This window comes from Molothrus ater, chromosome 9 (assembly GCF_012460135.2).
Source record: "Molothrus ater isolate BHLD 08-10-18 breed brown headed cowbird chromosome 9, BPBGC_Mater_1.1, whole genome shotgun sequence".
Taxonomy (NCBI): Eukaryota; Metazoa; Chordata; class Aves; order Passeriformes; family Icteridae; genus Molothrus; species Molothrus ater.
Window position 1 is genome coordinate 21,062,008 of NC_050486.2, and position 16,116 is coordinate 21,078,123.

At 45.2% G+C, this 16,116-nt stretch overlaps 1 protein-coding gene across 3 annotated transcripts in view; it reads right to left on the reverse strand.

Annotated features, from left to right (window-relative positions):
* ERI3 (ERI1 exoribonuclease family member 3) overlaps positions 1-8,989 on the reverse strand; it is a 130,037-nt gene extending 121,048 nt beyond the window's left edge. Inside the window, exon 1 of one of the 3 annotated variants that reach the window (XM_036387760.2) lies at positions 8,912-8,989. The gene's annotated coding sequence lies outside the window, so the exon portion shown is untranslated. The other 2 variants (XM_036387759.2, XM_036387758.2) reach the window with 2 other exon arrangements.
* Between the last annotated feature and the right edge of the window lie 7,127 nt (positions 8,990-16,116).

Consider the following 16,116-nt stretch of genomic DNA (forward strand, 5'->3'; position numbering starts at 1 on the left):
CAGAGATGTGATTTTAGTGCTACACTCCATTTCTAATTTCAGGTATTTCTCCCAGAGGAGGCTATCAGTTCAAATGATCACACGCAGGTACTGCAGGAAGTGTAAAATGCAAGCAGGAGTCTACAGGCTACAGTCTTCCTCCCAAAGCAGTACCTCACTCAGCCATCACTTTCTGATACTTTCATCTAACACTATTAAATAAATTGCCTTATCCATGTTGAGAGGACCTGGATTTCCCCTCCTGCTACCTTTCTTCTAAAACTTTGCAGGAAAAAGTTGTCAGGATTGTCACTATCCAAGATGGGTCAGCCTCAGGTCTGTTAATAGATCTACAGGAATAAGAATTCAAGACTAGTTCATGGTGTTACATGGGTGGGTACAGGGACTGATAACTAAAGAAGCAAATTGCACCAACTCAGTCCTCTTGAACAAGGATAGGAGTACCCCCTCTAATTGTGTATGCATATATATACACACACACCAAGCTATATAGGATATTTAAATCTATCCCCACAGTTGGTCCCACTGCTTGTGGAAGAAGTCCATCACTTGATATGCCACCCATCTGCCCTTTTATGAGCATGCCCTCCCCACACCTGCGCTGGCTTTTTGCTCTACCATGAAGGGATGGAAGTACCCACCATGAGACATGGAGACAAAGTGGCCACAGCAAAACGGGGACTTGCTGCTCACAAACAAAGTCACTGTTTGCACAAAAGACAGCATTTGCTCTCTCCCATCCGTTAGTCTGTCAGGTAAATAATGCACGTGCCAAAACACACACTTAATGAGGTAAATAATATGCCTTGAATAACAGCTAAATCTGTATTTACCTGCGAGACCAGAGAAACTCGGAAGGACCAGATTAGGAGATAATTGCGGCTAAGCAGGTTGTGTGCTTCGAGTAAACACGCGTTTGGTAACCTTCCCTTTCCAAGCTTTTGAGTGAAAGGCAAAAATCAAAGAAGTTGAAATGTTTAAGACCAAGCCAGTGCCCACACTGCCAATTCCATGGCATATATGCATTGCCCCTGCCTCAAGGCTTTCAAGTTTTGAAGCTGTTTGCTTTATTAAAGCACTGTGCCAGAGAGCAGGTACCTCAAAAACTGAAAACTCAAGTTACAAAACCAAAAATGAAGAGCCCAACATGGCATTTATGTTGAAGGGGCTCAGTTCTACCTATTGCCTTTTCATCTGCAGCTTTGGCTGTCATTCATAAATGCATTACAGCCAAATAGAAGTTACTTATATTTTCTTCTAACATGTGCCAGATAAAAGATATTTAAGGTATGCATGCTTTAAATCTTCTAACTACCATGAGTCTAAAGGCCCATCACAACAAATATAATATCTCAGAATAAAGCAGCTTGTAAGTTAGTTGCAGGAAAACCTGGTCTTTAGCCTACTGCATCAAATAAAACACACAGTTGGAGTGGGAGAGGCAGACAGGCTTCAACCCCTATCAAACACAGGCAATAAAACATGTATTATCCACCCACCCAGAGCAAGATCTCTTCTCTAATGTATCTTAACTGGCAAGACCAGGGTGTCTGACACGGACCCCATGAATCTTCAGGCTGGGTTGCACTACACACTTTGGTGCAGGGGTTCCCAAGCCACTGAGTCCATGGCAAAGGTAAACCAGATGCTTGGCAGGATTCAGGCACATCCCCAAGCAGACACAGCAGCATCATGCCAGACCCTGGCATGGCAGATCAGGGTCTCAAAAGCACCATGTGACATCCATGGAGGAAATTAACAGTGCCTGTTTAAACTAACAGCTTCTGCAGTGCTCCACATGTAGCAACAGGATCAGGCTCCCCACGCTAAAAGCAGCCTCCCTCCCCACTCTCCCATGTAGCAAAGGGTGCAGTGCTCTGAACAAAGGTGTGTGAAGTGGGGTATTGCATGTGGATTTCCCTACACAGGCAGCATACAAACAAGGGCAACCCCACTGCAAACTCTGCACCTTCAGCCAAATGAAGTTTTAACGGTATGTTTACCCAGCCACTGCTCTGGGTGCCCTGGGAAGACCTCACATCATCTTCTTTGGCAAGGTCAGAGTGCCTCAGAGCACAAGATAGCTGGTGAGCAAACACACTTTATTAGATGTCATGTAAAGCATTTATAATGGCTATGACAATGCAAAGCACTACTAGTTACCCTGTACTTTTTTCCAAGAGAAAATGATGCAAGCAATGCAGCTTCAAAAATTAAAAACCCAGCTCTAGCCATATAAATCCACCTGTTCAGTGATTCCATTTCCAAACCTACATAAAACACCATATATATATATTTCTTATACACACAGGATCAGATTATAATCTCAGACAATGCAAGCTGTCACATCTGGCAGTCAACCTTACTAGGTTAATATTTCATATCACACAGCTCAAATTCCTCACACAGATACGTATGAAATGTTACGGGACCATGAACTGAGGTTGGACCTCAGGAATTATTTTGACAGATTGTACACAGACCTAGGAAAATGTGACAGCACTTTACATTTGCTACACTCAGTAAGATGGGAAATGGCTATATGTGGTGGGTTTCAGCTGGAAGATAGTTTCTGTTCTGGGCTGTGTAACACTGTGTTTTCCATATGACAGTACTGGCTAAAACCAGCATCTATATTTTAAAAATAAATTAAGAAAAAAATGTTCTCTGAACATCGGCTGCAGGTACCAAGACAAGTTCAGGCTGAGCACAGCTCTTGCTTCTTTAGCAGTCCAAGCACATGGCACTAAAGCACGACAGTTTGATCACCAGTAAGGAAGGAAAGCCAAGAGAAAGGCAAGTGTCAGCTGTAGCCATCAGCTTTGCCAGGGGCCCCACTGGGTGTGAAGCGGAGAATCTGCACTGGCTGCTGCTGCACGCCAGGCTTCCTACTGGGAAGGTTGCTTAGGGACAAACAAAGCAGCAAGGAACAAGACAGGAAACTCCTGCCACGTGAAGAATGCTGGTGACAAGAGCCAGCAGGGCAGTGCAAATGCTGTCCCCTGCCTGCAGGGCAGCCCCCAAGTCACAGAGAGAGATGTGCACCACACAAGCTCCAGAGGAGTCAAATTCATCAATGGCAGGTCAAATTAGTCTACTAAGAACTTGAGCTTAATGACTCCTGGCACATAACATAAATATTAACTTTTTACAACTACATCAAATTAAAATTACAGTTTGCCTTTGAGCCCAAAATATTCCCTTTTATTTTCCAGTTTGATAAGCTGAGTAGGGAAGGGGCAGGAAGACAACACCTAACTTCACATTGGCAGGGTGACCCAAGAACTTACATTTCATGAGAGCCTTCACTCACATGTTAAATTACTTCATTATGACAAGACAGCCCTCCACCATATTACAAAACAAACAAGAAAACCCCCCACTAACCTAAACTACAAGAGAAACTGAAATTAAAAAATAAAAGCAAGCAAGCTCTGGGAGCAAAATGCTTGTTTATTATTTGTGCAAAACCTGGGTAGGGGCAGCTGTGACTCCTGGCCTCCAGCAGACAACTGAACTCAAGGCTAGAGCAACGAAAACCAATCAAAAATGTAAGTCAGGTTTGTCTATTTTATTGAATTGTGGAGGAAAAAAAGTTAGGGTAATAGAGATGCTTTCTGTAGAACAAAATTGCACACATTTAGTGACACCTGGAACACAGTATAACAAAAAATGCAGGACTTCAATTTTGGTAGCTGTTCAAATGCATACTCAGAGGTCAAATGTGAGCCCATATTTCACTTGTGTGAAAATATAACTGAAGAACAATAGAGATAACTCAGGGTGTTTTTTAATCAACCTTAACCTAAAACCAAATATTTCATTAGATGAACTACAGCACAAAAATGACAGCACCTGGCTAGCCTGTGAGGCAGGAAACAAGAGACTATGAACAAGACCAGCTTATCCACTCTCACCACTCAAACTTGCCAAAAAAACCAACCAACATAAAGTAAAACAAATAACAAAAGACAAAGCTTTTAGAACTGTTTAATAAAGTAACACAATTTTAGACAGGTAGAATTGCTTCTTTCTTTAATTTGTTAACCTCACAGTATCATCACTTGAACATGAGAACAGTACACTTCAAGGCTGCACTCCCTTCACGTTTGGCTGGGTTTGTCTCCAGCACTGCTAGACAACCACACCTGTGTTTTGGAAAATTTGTAATGTCATGGCACGTCTATAAGCTGCCCCATCATTACTCAGCTCAGATACAACTTGGCATTCATCATTTTGTTTTTACAGTACTCCACAATCACATCCAGGCTCTTCCCACTACAGATGAGGAGGTCCCTGTTCTCAAGAACTTACAGTCTAAAATTAGAAGCAATACAAGTGAGGGGAACAACAGATAAGAATGAGGGGTACAGGAGGAGAGTTGGGCAACTGCTCATCTGGGAGAAACATGCATCTTGGTAGGTCAACTGAAAAAAATAATTCACCCTATACAGGCACTGGTTTCCCTCTGTATGGTCATTATGGAAGAGATAAGTGAACATGGAAAAGGCTGACTAAAGGATGGAGGGCACTCTTGGGTTAAGGAAGGTCTCTCCCATTTCTTGAGCTCATTCTTGCCGCTGGGTTCCTTGGCTGATTTGTCAAAGGCACGACCACACATGTCAGAGCACCAGAATCTCTTCCATTGTGACATCACAGACGCGATGGCTTGTGAGATCACAATGTGCAAGGCCGAAGGCGCTGATTACTTAGGGAAGCACTTGCTGCAGCTATGGCACCCTACAAAGCTGGGAAACAAACACATCTCAGTTCACTTGACAACACAGTGAAACCCACATGAGACTCCACACCAGCAGGACACGAATTTGTCTGAACAGACCACCCAGAAGCCGTCCCAAAGATGCACAGTACAATTCCACTCCAATTTTATTAGGCCACCTCTGCTAGGCAACCCACTTTCGTCAGCTCCTTGACTGGTCTCCTAAGACAGGCTTTGCTGTGTATTTTTAAACCTTCTCCAAGAGTAACTGCAGATGAGCAAACGGGTCTAAGCTGGAGTCTGAAGAAGTTCCACACAGCAAAGGACTGGTCACTTAGAAGAAATGTAGAGAAAGGAAAGAACAAAAATTAAAACAAAGAAGCAATAACAGGGACACATACAGCAAAAGCCAAAGAGGAAGAACAGATTTGCTATTAAGGAAAAGAACAGTTGCACAGGATCAGACCAAAAATCTTCTAGTCCAGTCTCCTGCCTCTGCCTGGGAGCCATAAGAAAATGCACCACTACACAAAATGACCAAGCCAACAGCTCTGGGAGGCCAAAAGGAGGCAGGCCTGTCCTTCCCTCTCAGTCTTGCTCTCCTGCTGATTACGTTACACCAGTTCCTGAGCTTGTCTGGCCCTTCTGCGAGCCGATTCAACCACAGGAACCTATAAAAGGACTAACACAGCCAGAATAAAACACAATTAAAACAAGATAGTTTCTGGCTGGTTTAGTGAGATGAGTTAGCTCAGGGCCAGGCTGGATGAATAGCAAAGCTCAAAGAAGAGGATGAGCCCACACTGGCAGAAGCAGGAATGAGATGAGCCATTGGGGCTGTTGGTCAGCTCAGCTGCTCGCCAACCCATGTACTCAGACCAGGACAGAGACACCTGGGATGACATGGCACTTTGCAGAGAATGGAGAAGTTATCTTGGCTGTAGCAGCATAGACACATTAAACTTGAATTCACAAAGCCCACCAGACCATCTGGTCTCAACCTCATGTAATGCTGGCCCTAAAGTTTCCATTTCCTTAGCTGAGCCCAAAGGCTTGAATATCTTTCAGAAAAGTTTCTGGCCTTGAATTGCAGCATGAAGAATGGAGGTTCCCCTCTACCTTCAGACAGCTCGTTCCAATGGTCAATCCATTCGCTGTCCAAAAATAACATGTCTTAGTTTTCATTCAAACTTTCCCAGCCCTGGTCTTTGAGATAAATTCTGAAATTTATGGCACTTCACTGCCTCAATCCTCAGCACAGCTCCCAGTGCCAGGAGCTAGAGATTTGTAGCTACTGCCCATCCAGTCAGTAAAAGCTACTATTGCACATTGGCCTAATTTAATGGAAAGGAGACATAGTAGGCCACCCTTTGTTTAATGGTATCTGGCACACATAATTATTTCATTTTCATACACACGAATGCCACAGTTTTGCACACCACTTATACAGCTGCACACCTTCGTTATCTGAAAAATGAAAGTTAACACCTGAGAGTGCCAAATGAATCTCAGCCTGAATTCAGGGAAACAAGATTTGCATTGTTCAATACACCAGTAACTTCTGTTCTTCACAAATGAGCTCCAAAAGTGTTAAAAGCAAGCCAAAGCTGTGTCTTGGTACACTGGCAAAGGCTCCAAGCAGAGTAGCAGCTACAGTGGGGCATGGTTTCCACATAACCCAGTCTCAGCCCAGAAAATCTGCCAGGGAAGATAAGATGTTGACCCTAACATTCAACCACAGAAAAAAAAAGTAGATTGTAGCAAATACAGCTGAAATTTAAAAAAAAAACCATTTTTTTGGTTGGAAGAGAAATATCTTTACCTATACAACATATCTAGGGAGAACATAACTTTTCAGCTGGCCTCAGGCCAGCTGAGATCACTTCTCACAGGGAAGAAGGGAAATGGTCCAAATGGTCCCTAGCACAGCCAGCACCTCTGCTCTAGGTTATGTCTTGACAGCCTCAACTCATCCAATTCTTCCCTTATTCCCCTGCTCACCATGGCACCACACTGGTATGTTAGCTCATCACTACTACAGTGAAACACCAGGAGTCTCAGCAGGACCATTTCTAGCAAAAATACCTGCTTCAGATCTGAGAGACTTGTGACAAAAGCACAGCTGCTTACAGCCTTCCATGCTCCCCTGTAAGCCCAGGCTCCCTGGGCAGTCCTGCACCATTTACCTGGATGTCACCACACCTGCACTCCACAGCCTTGGGGCCCTCCACTGCAGGTGGCCACAGGACTGACAGAGAGACAGGGTAAAATGCAAATACTTCACACATTTAAGTATCTTCCAGAACTCTATTTCCAAAATTAAGAGGGTAAAAAAAATAAAAAAAAAAATCAAGGCCTACCAAAGTTAACAGAATCAAAACAAGATAAGCACCAAACCAGCAGTGATCAGGCCCTCTAAAGAAAGCAAACTGAAGGATCTCTAAAGTGCAGAACAGAAACTTTAGGTCCTATCAGTGTTTATTCAATCCAAGGTCTTCTTTATTTAGCATCAGGCACACAGGCATTTTTAAAAGGCTTTAATTACTTTCTTCTTTTGGATTTTTGTACCATTCAAATCTGTCTAAACACACTAACCTTACAAAAAAAAAAAACCAAACCAAACACACTATTCATGTAGAGCAACTCAAAGTTTGAGATGAACAAGAATGCATAAAAGGGCCACAGGGCCACTCTTTGAAACAAAACAAACATTTAGTCCACACTGTAAATTAATGTGAAAATTCAGTGGCAAAGGGCAGAATCCAGTGCTTCAAAATGGAAACAAAAATATCTGAAGTAAAAAACACCATCTGAAATCAAATTTCCCAAGCCTATGCAGTGGGGACTAATCAACTAGACTTTTAACATACTACTGAATTTCAGAATAATTCATTCTTTATTAAAAGTTCAGATGCCAACTTTAATATCAAGAGATATGAGATGTTACAGTGTTTCAAAAAGACACTACAGGACAAAATCGATTCAAGTTACCATCAAAAAGAAACCAGGTAAAATCCTCCAACAGCTGTTAACAGCATCTGATGGGACAAGTATTTTGGAGATGTACATTCCTGGAGCCCTGTATACCTCATCCTTCCTGAGACACAGTGCAAGCATTAACATATTAGAAAACTTGCTGGTCCCCTTGCATCACAGCTGAAAGAATATCAAGAGTTCAGACTAAACAGCAGCTGCCAATCTACCATCTCTGGAACCAAAAGCTCAATAAAGAAACTAGGTAAGTAAAGAAGTAGCAAAACAAATGTCACACTTATCAGCAAACAGGCCAGCAATGACCACGTAAATCCACCAGACACAGGACTTGTAAAAGACAGAACATCAGCAGTAAATGACAACACCTCTTTGTACATCTCAGTTTGGAAGAAACACCTGTAACAGCATAGCAGCAAGTAAAGAAAAGGAGAAGAAATTCCTACTGCCACTCAGGAAACAAGTAAACAGACTGTACTCCTAAGCTTTCGCAAGTTTACTTCACTCTCCAGATCTGAGACAGGTGATCAGTTCAATCTCACAGGGTAAAAAATATAGGGAAAAAAAACCAAACCAAAACCAAATCTCCTACTCCCTCATTACCTCTACCTATGAACCTCCACATCCCAAAACATAAAAAAATCCTTGCTGCTGCCTGCAGCTCAGCCCGTGCCCAGCCCCTGGGCAGACGGGCTGTTTTCCCTTCCTCAAGCCCTGAAAGCGATTGATCCCGCTGCACCTGGGATCTGGGGGACTGCTGCCACAGCCACCCTCCAGACCTCCCCTCCGGGCCGCACCGGGGCGCGGAGGGCCCGGCAACCCGGGCGTCGAGCGGACGAGGCGCCGCCACCCCGCGCCCTCCCCTCGGGCCGGGGCCGCCCCCGGTCCTCACCGGCACCGGCACCGGCACCCCCACCCTGCCCCGCCCGCAGCCCCACGCCCCTCGTTCGAGCCCCGCCACCGCGGGGGGCCGGGCCGCGCCCCCGCTCCGCGCCGGGCCTTTACCCCCCGCCCCGGGCCACGGCGGCCCCTCGCCTCCGCCAGGCCTGCGGGGCCCCCCGCGCCGGCTGGGCCCCGCAGGGCTGGGCCGAGCCGCCGCCCGCCTCCCGCACCACCCCCGCGGCGAAGCCGCCCCGGCCCGGCCGGGCCGGGCCCCGCGCCCCGCACTCCGCACCACGAGTGCCCGGCACCGCCACTCACCGCCCGCACTCTGACCCCCGACCCCGCGCTGAGCGGCAGCGCCGCCGCCCAACCGCAGCGCCGCCCGCCGCCGGTGGGGGCGGGGCTTCCGACCCGCCGCGCCCCCTCGCGCAGGCGCGTGCCTCGCGCCGCCCCGCGGGGCACGCTGGGGGTCGTAGTTCTCCGCGGCCGGCCCCGCCGCGTGGCCGCGCCTCGACGCCGCGCCGGGTCTGGGGGCCCCGGTTCCCACCCCCCCGTGCTCGGCGGGATCTCATCCTCTCCCTGCCGGCCCGACTCCTCGTCTGCCCTGGGGCCAGCACGTACCCGCCTTGTGTCCTCAAGGGCCATCCCAGTGCGTGGCTAGGACACCTCCCCCAAGTCCTGAGGGCTCCGCGCCTCTGTGGTCACTCATCTCTCTTAGCCGAAACCTGTCCGAGCCGTGCCTGCTCTTTGCTTGACTCCCCTGAGCTGTGGCACCTCCTCCCCACTCCCGAGCTCTCTGACTGTCACACTCTGCAAGGGTTCTGAGCCCCGTCCTTGCCCGCTGCTGCAAGGAGTCCTGAACGGGCTGCCCTTGGATTGTCCCTTTCCGGAGACATTCGAGACCCACCTGGAGGTGTTCCTCTGTCACCTGTCCTGGTGACCCTGCCTTGGCACGGGGATTGGACTGGATGATCTCCAGAGATCCCTTCCAACCCTAACAAGTCTGTGATTCTCTGAATTTACCTGCAATGATACCTAATCTTTAGCCTACTGATGCATCCATAACTCTTGGAATCTCAGCTGTAATGACAAGTGTTCTAGCTGGGGCCATTCCCTGCTATTCATTGCTTCCTTCCCCACTTCTCACATTCACTCACACCTCCACACTTCAAGCCAGCAGCTCCTTTGCGCACCCCTGATACTCCTCATATGCATGATGAACAAACTCAGAGCACTGATTCATGCTAACAGGACTGTGAGGGATTCCAGAGGCTGCCTCACCCGTCATTTGCCTGCAGGCAGGAGCAATCCTATCTGTCATGCTCTCCTCTTAAAATAATTCCTTAAGCCTTTCTCTGGCTCCATGTCTCAAAATACTGGACAAAGATAAGTATCAGAGTGCAGAGATCACTGACTGATGCTCCACACAAGGTGTGAATCTGCCTGGTTCTCCTGCCTTTCACTGAGTTGCTGGCTCCTCAGGCTGGATTTATCCTTTCCTCTGTTTGTGTGCAGCCTTGAACTTGAGAGGCCTGAACCATGAAAGTATCATGTCAGAACTATAAAAATACCACCAGCAAACCATTTAATAATAGTAAGAGTTCCTTTAAGTCCTCTTAGATTTGGCATCTCTCAGCTTCCCACCCACATAAGCAAGGATAATGTGAAATTTTACTTCTAAGCTTAGCTATATTGCTGTGATTTGTCAAGTCATTGGTGACTGATGTATGGTTTGCCAGGAGCCCAGGAGAGTGAATTGAAGGCCTTTGCACTGATTCCTTGAGCAATCTATCCCTGGCCCTAGCATCCCTTAGCAGGGATGGAAACTGGCTGAAATTACACTGCAGTCCCTAAGCTTGAAATTTAGGGCTCACAGCCTGCCTGTGTTTCAAAGAGGATGAAAGAGAAGAGGCCTTTCCTCTGCTGACCTCTTCATCTTGCAGTAAAATGTAATTCCTTGGTCTAGACAAACGATGAAGGGCTCATAGAGGTGTGCATGCCTTTTTTTCATTTGCCAAGCCTCGTGCTGTTTCCCAGGCAGTACAGCAGGCGGATATCCTCCTGCCCAGTTCATTGGGGAAAACCCCTTTTCCCAGATGAGTTATCTGCAGTAACCAGGGCCACACCTTGGCTTCTGCCAGCTTCTGTGACCCAAAGACTGCAGGACAGCAATGAGATTCCTTCAGCAACTTCACTTTCAGAGGGCCTTTTTTCTGGCACAACTATCAGCACCCAAACCAGTTCAAAGAGAGCCATGTTTTACGAAATATTGTCACTGTTTCTGTATTGTTCATGTCTGAGCCTGTCTTATGCCTCAAATGAACACTGCAGGCCACTGAAAATGTCACCTACAGATTAATCTGGCTCACTCCAGGCTTCTGGAAAAATAAATGAGGGCGATCAATAGCTATCCTGTGGCGTGCCCTTCAATGCACGTGGCCCCTGTAGCATCCTGACTGGGAACAGCTCCCCTGCCCAAGGGACTGTGCCAGGAAAGCACATGGTCAATTGCCATGGGGCCCTAGGCAAGGAATGCTGACAAACTGGGTCATGCAGGTGGGGAACAGTGGTCAAAAGGGCTGATAGTTGCTCATTAGGGCCACCTTATTTATTCCAGGTAGCACAGCCCACGTCAGTCCCATGACCCCGTTGCCTCAGGACCGGCTCTATCCGAGAGCAAGCGAGCGTGATTCAGGAGTCACTCTGGTGTCTTAATTGCTTGCCCTACTTTACAGATTTTGAGATGGCTAGAAGAAGCCCATAGGAAATAGGGTCCATGCTGGGGCAGTGTCTGCTCTGTCCTAATTTACATGAAAGACTGTCTTCAAACCTTGGGTGGAAATCAGCTCAGATTCCAGCTGTGACCTTCTCTCCTATGGCTGGATCCCTCTGCTGCTGCCAGCAACCTGGTCTACAGTTACCTGAAGTTTTATTTGTTTTAAAACCCCAACAGTTTCTGAGCAAAGCATAATTTCATTCAGCACAGATGTTAAGCCACCACTGGGCTGATGGATGGACAGAGCTTGATTAGAAAGTAGCAAACCAGTGGGGCAGGGTAAGGCAGGAAATACAGAATAAACCCCCCTGACCCCATGTGGCAGCTGCAAGGGATCCTCTGTGTGAAGACAGGGCTGAGCTTATCCTAACCCAAGATCAACTATCCGGTCTCTCTCTGCTTGCTGCTGGGTCAGCACAGAAAAGGAGGGACATTCTCCAGCCCTTCTCCCAGTGCCTCCTTCCCAAGGGTCCATGGAGCACAGCTCCTTTTAAAGCAATGGGATTTTACATTATTATGGCACAAAGAAACATCAGATCATTTTAAAGGCAACTCTGTTAATACTGTTCAGCTGCTTATGCTGAGTGAAACTTTTAAATGTCTTATAATACACATGACAAGTAGTTTTGTATCACTGTTTTCTACTTAACAAGTTAATAACGTGCCAACCCAAATCCTTCAGTTACTAATGCCACCAGTGGGACTCATTAACCAACGTGAGTACATATTTAAGGGAATACTAATATTCACAATGTACATTTTTATATTCATGTTGTCATTCTTGAAACCACAGCTCAGTTCATGTATTCTGTTGAAACATTTGTTTGCAGAGGATTTCTCTCTCCCTTTCCCTCTAAACACAGAGACTATCACTGGGGTATCATTCTGGTGAATGATATTAATGACAGCCTGTCATCCTGGAAAGCTATTTCGAGCTGTCAATTAAAGGGTGTTTTGAAAGAAAGCAGCTCATTCAAACCCCATGGGAGCAAGTGTGTCTCATTGTCTGACAGTGACCCCCTTGATGAATTTGGGAGCAGCAGCAGTTCTGTGGGGCTCGGAGCTTTGCAGATGAAGCACAGGGCTCTTGGATGACAATGACAGGAGATTTTAAAGGTGCTGGTGTCCTTAGCAAAGAAAAGGCAAAAGGATATTTCAGATGATAAAAGCAATCCACAGGTAGGAGTATTGGTCAGGAAAGAAGTCCCAGGGATACTGAGCCATTCTCCTCCATCTTGTAATATAATTTCCTCTCCAACATCCACATTTATCAGCCTCCATCTTCAAATATGTCTTTTTACTTGCCCATGCTAACCCAAGTAGAAGGCTTCTTCAGCTTTTCTCTACCTGATAGATGGAAAAATCTCTAATTCCCAGATAAAATGTAATTATAGCTAGTTTACTCCAATTTATTCTGGAAAAATGATCCTTTGATTTAGCTTGTTGGTTTCTTTCCCTCTCATGGTGTATTCATAGGCAGCTCTCAGATCCCAGCCATTTTTGCCATCTTTGCTTTGGTGGCCTAAACAAGCCATTTTTTCTTGTATCTCCTTAGCATCTATCTTTCCATTTCCCACTCCATCTTAGTAGACCTCCTCTGCACCTGCTTCAGTTTCAATTAAATTTTCTTGAGCATGAGTGCCCAGGCTGGTATGTGGTATTCCTGAGCTGGGCTCCAAGGGCTCGTACAATATATGTCACTTGACCCTATAAATATCACTCATATAAACATGCTTGATTTCTACATTTCCCCCCTCAACAGGGTGGTCCACTCTCAGAGTTTTCTCGTTCCTTTTATTTTCCTAAGCACTCCTTGCGCAGTAATAAAAATGTACAGACTCAGTGGGGATCTGTTTTAACTTCAAATGTGCTGATTCAGTTCAAAAACCATTAATTCAGCCAGAATCAGGGCCATGGGGTGGAAATCCTTTTCCAGTTAAAACAGAGGTGAGAGGGACAGCCTTTGGCAGGCTAGGAAATAAAGTGCATTAGAAAAACATTGCAGGACATCAGAAAGTGGCTATTGACTGGGCTATGTTAACAGAGGACAAGGGAATCTTGGACATTTCACATCAGGATGGGATGTTTCCATAGGAGATCTGCTTGGATTTGAGCAAACTTCTGGAGTTTGGTGCATGTGAGCATTTTATTTCTCTAGTCTGTGCCTTGCTGGAATGGTCATAATCATTCCTGCTGGACCTTCTATTGACTGAGCACACAAAGCTAGTCAGACAGGCTGGTCCTGTCTCCAAAAAATCCCACTTTAACCACAAGTGCAAGAGGATGCAGAGAAATGCAAAGCTAACATAAACAATTGTGTTGCTCAGGCTGTAGATCAGTGCCCTTGCCCTTTGTGTGAGTCCCAGTGAATCCAGCTTTTGCCTCTCACTCCCACTTTGTACGTGGGATGAGCAGAAAAACTGAGTGTGTCAGGAAGGCATCAGCACCAAAACACAAAACAAAATGACCCATCATCAGCAAAGGATTTCCTCAAGATACTTGACCAAAGGAAAACAGACTGAACATCAGGAGAAATGTCCTAAGGCTGTGATGCATTAAACTGTGGGATCAGCTTCCGAGAGGAGCGGTGGGAGCTGTGAAACCAGCCACGTACAGCACTGTAAAACGTCCCATTGGTGCCAGCATGATCTCAGCTCAAGGGAGCTGCACTGAATCATCTACCATGCCTTTTCCAACTCTTGCTCCTAAAAATCAGACCTAAGAAGTACAAAGAAAGAAGGGCAAACAGTGATGTCAATTTGCTAAAGAAACACAAGCTTTTCTACATTATAGTATATCGTAAAACCCTTGTGCTCGCACTGTATACTTAATCTTGATATTTCAATGCCATCCACAAAGAAATTCAGGCTTAACCCTGGTAAAAAATATTGTGCAATTGGGTGCAGTTTATTCTTTATATTTTAATAGCTATAGCAAAACTTCACTGCTAACTAGTAAAAAAAGAAAAAGAAAAAAAGGGAAAAAAAGAAAAAGCTGAATGTGTTTTACAGCTATGTTGTCATGGGAAAGCTGTATTTCAAAGTGAGGGCATCAACAGCAGTGAAATGGGAAATTTTTAAGCATTTTAAACATTTTAATGCAACATTAAAAAAAATAAAACTCTTCACCAAAATGTCTTTGCCAGTATTTTAGCTAATATGTTGCAGTGTGTAAAGGAAGGGTTCTGACGCCTGCACAGGCCACCCAATACTGAGCTGCTCCTCAAGTGTCTTGAACTCTAAGTGTAAATGGAAAAAACATCTAAAATTAAGCATTTCTCCTGGAGGAACACATTGCTGATAAAGCAAATCTTCCCATAGGACAAGCACACCTGCTGGAAGGTAGAGAGACATTTTTATGTGTGGGATTTTAACTTGAGATAAAATACTTTTCACGGGCAGTCATATGGAAGACAGCTGGCCAAAAATAATAATAGAGGAATTTGTGTCCCTAGGGAAATTCTGAGGTTTCAAAAAATATGATTTTTGACCTAAGTTGGGACAAACAGTTTAGTGCTTGGATTTTTTTTGTCCTTGTTTAATGACATATTCCCAAATAAAAAAGTGTATTTCTTTTCACTTTACCACTTTGACATTTCTTTTGTTTTATTTTTACATCATTCTAGAAGCCCAAACCATCCATTACACCACACTGTTTCCTTTCCTCATACTGTACATTACATTGACAGGCATGATCCCCACCCTTTTTTAAGATTCCTATTAAACCAGTTAAATGTCTTTGTGAAACTCTATATAAGGAACAACAAGGATCCCTGCCATAAACTGGGGCTACAATGGGTTTTAACAATTATTTTTCAAATGTGCCTTTAAAAGATGGACATAAGAGACTAGAGCAGGGGGAGGAGTGCCTGGCACAGTCTGAATGGCCCCAGGGAACATGATTGTTCCTGAAAAACCTGAACTACCCCTTGGTCTGATGGCTGTCAGGCAAAGGGCCTGGCACAGGCCTGTCATCACTTGTGTTTTGTTTTTTTTTGCTGTGGGCAGGGAAGCAAAACTTCACAAAGGAAAAATATTTTACCCAGAGAGCACTTGGTTTCCCCCCAGCTCAGGAGATCCCATGTTTTAGGCCAAATGCTTGGACCAAATCAGGTATAAATGTAGAACAGGAATAAAACAATACTGTCAGAAGGAGATGAGGGGGAAAAAAAAGACAACACCCCAAATATTAATATTTTAAATAATTTCTCAGCAAAAGCTTGGATAATGTTGATACACTCTAGTAAATGTTCCCAGTTACTCCAATCAGTGTGTTCTAGTAGAAAATTGGTCTTTTTCTACCAGAACACACTGATCAGAGTAACTGGGAACTAGGAAAAAAAGAATTACTTACTCTACCATGAAATCTCTTAGGTTCATAATTTATTTGGACTCAGTTGTGATGCTTTGTGCTATGGAAAACTTCCCGGATTCAACAATCCTCTAAACTGCCCCACTGAAACGAAATAATTACTTGGATAGCTCTAGCCCCTGCTGCTCCAAGTGTCCAGAGCTGTGTCTTTGAAGTAGTTCCTAAACTCCTGACCAAAGCAGCTCCTTTCACCAAACTTATGTCTCTCACCTTTATCTCCAGGAACACACACCTCCAATGGACAGCTGAATTCACCAGGGAGGGGAGTAGAGGGTTGCTGCCTGCTCTGGGAGTCAGACCCTTGCTCTCACATACTTTTGCCTATACTGCTTTAATTTCCCCACTATCTCCCCCTCTGTTTATTCTATTTTTTGCC